This window comes from Phyllobates terribilis, unplaced genomic scaffold (assembly GCF_046119375.1).
Source record: "Phyllobates terribilis strain yellow unplaced genomic scaffold, ASM4611937v1 Scaffold_169__1_contigs__length_4117513, whole genome shotgun sequence".
Classification (NCBI taxonomy): domain Eukaryota; kingdom Metazoa; phylum Chordata; class Amphibia; order Anura; family Dendrobatidae; genus Phyllobates; species Phyllobates terribilis.
The window spans coordinates 404693-412782 of NW_027362929.1; the positions used below are offsets into that span (position 1 = coordinate 404693).

General features: G+C 45.0%; 7 non-coding genes across 7 annotated transcripts; all 7 read right to left on the reverse strand.

Moving 5' to 3' along the window:
- Positions 1-36: 36 nt before the first annotated feature.
- Positions 37-227, reverse strand: LOC141210635 (U2 spliceosomal RNA). The gene has a single exon (XR_012280779.1). It is a non-coding gene; the product is annotated as a U2 spliceosomal RNA (small nuclear RNA).
- Positions 228-1344: 1117 nt separating this feature from the next.
- LOC141210646 (U2 spliceosomal RNA) lies at positions 1345-1535 on the reverse strand. Its single transcript, XR_012280789.1, has one exon. It is a non-coding gene; the product is annotated as a U2 spliceosomal RNA (small nuclear RNA).
- Positions 1536-2653: 1118 nt separating this feature from the next.
- Positions 2654-2844, reverse strand: LOC141209983 (U2 spliceosomal RNA). Its single transcript, XR_012280167.1, has one exon. It is a non-coding gene; the product is annotated as a U2 spliceosomal RNA (small nuclear RNA).
- A 1121-nt stretch (positions 2845-3965) lies between these two features.
- LOC141210658 (U2 spliceosomal RNA) lies at positions 3966-4156 on the reverse strand. Its single transcript, XR_012280798.1, has one exon. It is a non-coding gene; the product is annotated as a U2 spliceosomal RNA (small nuclear RNA).
- A 1120-nt stretch (positions 4157-5276) lies between these two features.
- LOC141210670 (U2 spliceosomal RNA) lies at positions 5277-5467 on the reverse strand. The gene has a single exon (XR_012280807.1). It is a non-coding gene; the product is annotated as a U2 spliceosomal RNA (small nuclear RNA).
- A 1120-nt stretch (positions 5468-6587) lies between these two features.
- Positions 6588-6778, reverse strand: LOC141210681 (U2 spliceosomal RNA). The gene has a single exon (XR_012280813.1). It is a non-coding gene; the product is annotated as a U2 spliceosomal RNA (small nuclear RNA).
- A 1121-nt stretch (positions 6779-7899) lies between these two features.
- LOC141210693 (U2 spliceosomal RNA) lies at positions 7900-8090 on the reverse strand. The gene has a single exon (XR_012280817.1). It is a non-coding gene; the product is annotated as a U2 spliceosomal RNA (small nuclear RNA).

Here is an 8090-nt window from a genome sequence, read left to right on the forward strand (position 1 = left end):
ATTCAATTCTTTCTGATTTTAGAAACTGCATTAAAGAAGGGGTGCACCGGTCCTGGAGATACTGCAATACCAGGTCAATGCGTGGAGTGGACAGAGCAAGCTCTTTTTCCATCTCCCTGTTCTAAAAATCCATTTAATATATGGTCCCCAGATAGGGGACGTATCAGATATTAAACTGATAAGAACAGATACTACACTTGATCTTAGCCAAAAGGCCGAGAAGCGATAACCAGAATTGGTTTCCGACTACGGTGCCACCCAAGGATTCTGAAAAGTCCATTTGTGGAGATGGCCACCTGGACTCCCGTTAAGAAGACATGCTGTCAACCTCTAGATCCCTCACATGCCTGCACTTTTCGGCTTGCTGCTGCTGCAATCCACGCGTTTTAGATCTGCATAACTCCACCTCTTTTAGCACAGTACCCTCAACCCCCGGCTGTTCCCACCCGCCTCAACACCGTTGGAAGGGAGGAGAACCAATTAAGGCGGGGGGGGGGTGGAACGAGCAGCTGTCTACCCTTAGCAGGAGGGTTGCTGATTAATTACCTCTCCTGCTGCTGCTGCTGGCTGTCCAGCAGCAGACTGAAGGTGGCTGCTGCTGTGCGCAGGTATATAAAGGCTCAGAGCCTATTATGACACGCGCAGCCAGCGTTACATTGCCACATTCCGTCTACTGCAGGCGGGATACCTGGATGGCTGAATGTCACTGAGAAGCTCACAGAGACCGCCATAAGCAACAGTTTAAAAGAATGCCACAGACTAATCAACCAAACTTTTTGGGTTGGTTTCTCTTTTATAGTCTGCAGGCATTAAATGAAAGAAGTCAGTGTTCCAGCAGAGGGAGACAACGTTTCAGAAAAGGCATTGTAGCAAACCAAAAAAGAAATTTTAAGCGCAGCAGAGTAACCAGCTCACATACCTGTTAGCTCAGGTGAGTTTAAAAGGCTGCTGTTGATAACAAGGGCATTTGCTAAATAGATGGTGTGTGTGCAACAATATACTGAAAGGTCAATTATATTGTGCAGCTTATCTCACCACCTGTAGTTATTTAGGTGAAAGCTCCAAAATGCTTGCCTAATATGTCTGTTTATCCAAAAGGAAGTATAGAGGGAGAGCTAGATAGATAGCATTGCATTACATTACATTACATGGCAATGCAATGCACAGTTGCTGAAGTTGAACCAAAATGAGCTTGTCATCTGGCTTCTGCAACTTTTAACATGAAAAATCCAATGAGGAGAAGAAAAGCAAAGCCAAAGAGTCCATCCCAAAATCCGACAAACAAGCAAAATGAACAAAAAGCATTGAATTCAATTCTTTCTGATTTTAGAAACTGCATTAAAGAAGGGGTGCACCGGTCCTGGAGATACTGCAATACCAGGTCAATGCGTGGAGTGGACAGAGCAAGCTCTTTTTCCATCTCCCTGTTCTAAAAATCCATTTAATATATGGTCCCCAGATAGGGGACGTATCAGATATTAAACTGATAAGAACAGATACTACACTTGATCTTAGCCAAAAGGCCGAGAAGCGATAACCAGAATTGGTTTCCGACTACGGTGCCACCCAAGGATTCTGAAAAGTCCATTTGTGGAGATGGCCACCTGGACTCCCGTTAAGAAGACATGCTGTCAACCTCTAGATCCCTCACATGCCTGCACTTTTCGGCTTGCTGCTGCTGCAATCCACGCGTTTTAGATCTGCATAACTCCACCTCTTTTAGCACAGTACCCTCAACCCCCGGCTGTTCCCACCCGCCTCAACACCGTTGGAAGGGAGGAGAACCAATTAAGGCGGGGGGGGGGGTGGAACGAGCAGCTGTCTACCCTTAGCAGGAGGGTTGCTGATTAATTACCTCTCCTGCTGCTGCTGCTGGCTGTCCAGCAGCAGACTGAAGGTGGCTGCTGCTGTGCGCAGGTATATAAAGGCTCAGAGCCTATTATGACACGCGCAGCCAGCGTTACATTGCCACATTCCGTCTACTGCAGGCGGGATACCTGGATGGCTGAATGTCACTGAGAAGCTCACAGAGACCGCCATAAGCAACAGTTTAAAAGAATGCCACAGACTAATCAACCAAACTTTTTGGGTTGGTTTCTCTTTTATAGTCTGCAGGCATTAAATGAAAGAAGTCAGTGTTCCAGCAGAGGGAGACAACGTTTCAGAAAAGGCATTGTAGCAAACCAAAAAAGAAATTTTAAGCGCAGCAGAGTAACCAGCTCACATACCTGTTAGCTCAGGTGAGTTTAAAAGGCTGCTGTTGATAACAAGGGCATTTGCTAAATAGATGGTGTGTGTGCAACAATATACTGAAAGGTCAATTATATTGTGCAGCTTATCTCACCACCTGTAGTTATTTAGGTGAAAGCTCCAAAATGCTTGCCTAATATGTCTGTTTATCCAAAAGGAAGTATAGAGGGAGAGCTAGATAGATAGCATTGCATTACATTACATTACATGGCAATGCAATGCACAGTTGCTGAAGTTGAACCAAAATGAGCTTGTCATCTGGCTTCTGCAACTTTTAACATGAAAAATCCAATGAGGAGAAGAAAAGCAAAGCCAAAGAGTCCATCCCAAAATCCGACAAACAAGCAAAATGAACAAAAAGCATTGAATTCAATTCTTTCTGATTTTAGAAACTGCATTAAAGAAGGGGTGCACCGGTCCTGGAGATACTGCAATACCAGGTCAATGCGTGGAATGGACAGAGCAAGCTCTTTTTCCATCTCCCTGTTCTAAAAATCCATTTAATATATGGTCCCCAGATAGGGGACGTATCAGATATTAAACTGATAAGAACAGATACTACACTTGATCTTAGCCAAAAGGCCGAGAAGCGATAACCAGAATTGGTTTCCGACTACGGTGCCACCCAAGGATTCTGAAAAGTCCATTTGTGGAGATGGCCACCTGGACTCCCGTTAAGAAGACATGCTGTCAACCTCTAGATCCCTCACATGCCTGCACTTTTCGGCTTGCTGCTGCTGCAATCCACGCGTTTTAGATCTGCATAACTCCACCTCTTTTAGCACAGTACCCTCAACCCCCGGCTGTTCCCACCCGCCTCAACACCGTTGGAAGGGAGGAGAACCAATTAAGGCGGGGGGGGGGGTGGAACGAGCAGCTGTCTACCCTTAGCAGGAGGGTTGCTGATTAATTACCTCTCCTGCTGCTGCTGCTGCTGGCTGTCCAGCAGCAGACTGAAGGTGGCTGCTGCTGTGCGCAGGTATATAAAGGCTCAGAGCCTATTATGACACGCGCAGCCAGCGTTCCATTGCCACATTCCGTCTACTGCAGGCGGGATACCTGGATGGCTGAATGTCACTGAGAAGCTCACAGAGACCGCCATAAGCAACAGTTTAAAAGAATGCCACAGACTAATCAACCAAACTTTTTGGGTTGGTTTCTCTTTTATAGTCTGCAGGCATTAAATGAAAGAAGTCAGTGTTCCAGCAGAGGGAGACAACGTTTCAGAAAAGGCATTGTAGCAAACCAAAAAAGAAATTTTAAGCGCAGCAGAGTAACCAGCTCACATACCTGTTAGCTCAGGTGAGTTTAAAAGGCTGCTGTTGATAACAAGGGCATTTGCTAAATAGATGGTGTGTGTGCAACAATATACTGAAAGGTCAATTATATTGTGCAGCTTATCTCACCACCTGTAGTTATTTAGGTGAAAGCTCCAAAATGCTTGCCTAATATGTCTGTTTATCCAAAAGGAAGTATAGAGGGAGAGCTAGATAGATAGCATTGCATTACATTACATTACATGGCAATGCAATGCACAGTTGCTGAAGTTGAACCAAAATGAGCTTGTCATCTGGCTTCTGCAACTTTTAACATGAAAAATCCAATGAGGAGAAGAAAAGCAAAGCCAAAGAGTCCATCCCAAAATCCGACAAACAAGCAAAATGAACAAAAAGCATTGAATTCAATTCTTTCTGATTTTAGAAATTGCATTAAAGAAGGGGTGCACCGGTCCTGGAGATACTGCAATACCAGGTCAATGCGTGGAGTGGACAGAGCAAGCTCTTTTTCCATCTCCCTGTTCTAAAAATCCATTTAATATATGGTCCCCAGATAGGGGACGTATCAGATATTAAACTGATAAGAACAGATACTACACTTGATCTTAGCCAAAAGGCCGAGAAGCGATAACCAGAATTGGTTTCCGACTACGGTGCCACCCAAGGATTCTGAAAAGTCCATTTGTGGAGATGGCCACCTGGACTCCCGTTAAGAAGACATGCTGTCAACCTCTAGATCCCTCACATGCCTGCACTTTTCGGCTTGCTGCTGCTGCAATCCACGCGTTTTAGATCTGCATAACTCCACCTCTTTTAGCACAGTACCCTCAACCCCCGGCTGTTCCCACCCGCCTCAACACCGTTGGAAGGGAGGAGAACCAATTAAGGCGGGGGGGGGGTGGAACGAGCAGCTGTCTACCCTTAGCAGGAGGGTTGCTGATTAATTACCTCTCCTGCTGCTGCTGCTGCTGGCTGTCCAGCAGCAGACTGAAGGTGGCTGCTGCTGTGCGCAGGTATATAAAGGCTCAGAGCCTATTATGACACGCGCAGCCAGCGTTCCATTGCCACATTCCGTCTACTGCAGGCGGGATACCTGGATGGCTGAATGTCACTGAGAAGCTCACAGAGACCGCCATAAGCAACAGTTTAAAAGAATGCCACAGACTAATCAACCAAACTTTTTGGGTTGGTTTCTCTTTTATAGTCTGCAGGCATTAAATGAAAGAAGTCAGTGTTCCAGCAGAGGGAGACAACGTTTCAGAAAAGGCATTGTAGCAAACCAAAAAAGAAATTTTAAGCGCAGCAGAGTAACCAGCTCACATACCTGTTAGCTCAGGTGAGTTTAAAAGGCTGCTGTTGATAACAAGGGCATTTGCTAAATAGATGGTGTGTGTGCAACAATATACTGAAAGGTCAATTATATTGTGCAGCTTATCTCACCACCTGTAGTTATTTAGGTGAAAGCTCCAAAATGCTTGCCTAATATGTCTGTTTATCCAAAAGGAAGTATAGAGGGAGAGCTAGATAGATAGCATTGCATTACATTACATTACATGGCAATGCAATGCACAGTTGCTGAAGTTGAACCAAAATGAGCTTGTCATCTGGCTTCTGCAACTTTTAACATGAAAAATCCAATGAGGAGAAGAAAAGCAAAGCCAAAGAGTCCATCCCAAAATCCGACAAACAAGCAAAATGAACAAAAAGCATTGAATTCAATTCTTTCTGATTTTAGAAACTGCATTAAAGAAGGGGTGCACCGGTCCTGGAGATACTGCAATACCAGGTCAATGCGTGGAGTGGACAGAGCAAGCTCTTTTTCCATCTCCCTGTTCTAAAAATCCATTTAATATATGGTCCCCAGATAGGGGACGTATCAGATATTAAACTGATAAGAACAGATACTACACTTGATCTTAGCCAAAAGGCCGAGAAGCGATAACCAGAATTGGTTTCCGACTACGGTGCCACCCAAGGATTCTGAAAAGTCCATTTGTGGAGATGGCCACCTGGACTCCCGTTAAGAAGACATGCTGTCAACCTCTAGATCCCTCACATGCCTGCACTTTTCGGCTTGCTGCTGCTGCAATCCACGCGTTTTAGATCTGCATAACTCCACCTCTTTTAGCACAGTACCCTCAACCCCCGGCTGTTCCCACCCGCCTCAACACCGTTGGAAGGGAGGAGAACCAATTAAGGCGGGGGGGGGGTGGAACGAGCAGCTGTCTACCCTTAGCAGGAGGGTTGCTGATTAATTACCTCTCCTGCTGCTGCTGCTGCTGGCTGTCCAGCAGCAGACTGAAGGTGGCTGCTGCTGTGCGCAGGTATATAAAGGCTCAGAGCCTATTATGACACGCGCAGCCAGCGTTCCATTGCCACATTCCGTCTACTGCAGGCGGGATACCTGGATGGCTGAATGTCACTGAGAAGCTCACAGAGACCGCCATAAGCAACAGTTTAAAAGAATGCCACAGACTAATCAACCAAACTTTTTGGGTTGGTTTCTCTTTTATAGTCTGCAGGCATTAAATGAAAGAAGTCAGTGTTCCAGCAGAGGGAGACAACGTTTCAGAAAAGGCATTGTAGCAAACCAAAAAAGAAATTTTAAGCGCAGCAGAGTAACCAGCTCACATACCTGTTAGCTCAGGTGAGTTTAAAAGGCTGCTGTTGATAACAAGGGCATTTGCTAAATAGATGGTGTGTGTGCAACAATATACTGAAAGGTCAATTATATTGTGCAGCTTATCTCACCACCTGTAGTTATTTAGGTGAAAGCTCCAAAATGCTTGCCTAATATGTCTGTTTATCCAAAAGGAAGTATAGAGGGAGAGCTAGATAGATAGCATTGCATTACATTACATTACATGGCAATGCAATGCACAGTTGCTGAAGTTGAACCAAAATGAGCTTGTCATCTGGCTTCTGCAACTTTTAACATGAAAAATCCAATGAGGAGAAGAAAAGCAAAGCCAAAGAGTCCATCCCAAAATCCGACAAACAAGCAAAATGAACAAAAAGCATTGAATTCAATTCTTTCTGATTTTAGAAACTGCATTAAAGAAGGGGTGCACCGGTCCTGGAGATACTGCAATACCAGGTCAATGCGTGGAGTGGACAGAGCAAGCTCTTTTTCCATCTCCCTGTTCTAAAAATCCATTTAATATATGGTCCCCAGATAGGGGACGTATCAGATATTAAACTGATAAGAACAGATACTACACTTGATCTTAGCCAAAAGGCCGAGAAGCGATAACCAGAATTGGTTTCCGACTACGGTGCCACCCAAGGATTCTGAAAAGTCCATTTGTGGAGATGGCCACCTGGACTCCCGTTAAGAAGACATGCTGTCAACCTCTAGATCCCTCACATGCCTGCACTTTTCGGCTTGCTGCTGCTGCAATCCACGCGTTTTAGATCTGCATAACTCCACCTCTTTTAGCACAGTACCCTCAACCCCCGGCTGTTCCCACCCGCCTCAACACCGTTGGAAGGGAGGAGAACCAATTAAGGCGGGGGGGGGGGTGGAACGAGCAGCTGTCTACCCTTAGCAGGAGGGTTGCTGATTAATTACCTCTCCTGCTGCTGCTGCTGCTGGCTGTCCAGCAGCAGACTGAAGGTGGCTGCTGCTGTGCGCAGGTATATAAAGGCTCAGAGCCTATTATGACACGCGCAGCCAGCGTTTCATTGCCACATTCCGTCTACTGCAGGCGGGATACCTGGATGGCTGAATGTCACTGAGAAGCTCACAGAGACCGCCATAAGCAACAGTTTAAAAGAATGCCACAGACTAATCAACCAAACTTTTTGGGTTGGTTTCTCTTTTATAGTCTGCAGGCATTAAATGAAAGAAGTCAGTGTTCCAGCAGAGGGAGACAACGTTTCAGAAAAGGCATTGTAGCAAACCAAAAAAGAAATTTTAAGCGCAGCAGAGTAACCAGCTCACATACCTGTTAGCTCAGGTGAGTTTAAAAGGCTGCTGTTGATAACAAGGGCATTTGCTAAATAGATGGTGTGTGTGCAACAATATACTGAAAGGTCAATTATATTGTGCAGCTTATCTCACCACCTGTAGTTATTTAGGTGAAAGCTCCAAAATGCTTGCCTAATATGTCTGTTTATCCAAAAGGAAGTATAGAGGGAGAGCTAGATAGATAGCATTGCATTACATTACATTACATGGCAATGCAATGCACAGTTGCTGAAGTTGAACCAAAATGAGCTTGTCATCTGGCTTCTGCAACTTTTAACATGAAAAATCCAATGAGGAGAAGAAAAGCAAAGCCAAAGAGTCCATCCCAAAATCCGACAAACAAGCAAAATGAACAAAAAGCATTGAATTCAATTCTTTCTGATTTTAGAAATTGCATTAAAGAAGGGGTGCACCGGTCCTGGAGATACTGCAATACCAGGTCAATGCGTGGAGTGGACAGAGCAAGCTCTTTTTCCATCTCCCTGTTCTAAAAATCCATTTAATATATGGTCCCCAGATAGGGGACGTATCAGATATTAAACTGATAAGAACAGATACTACACTTGATCTTAGCCAAAAGGCCGAGAAGCGAT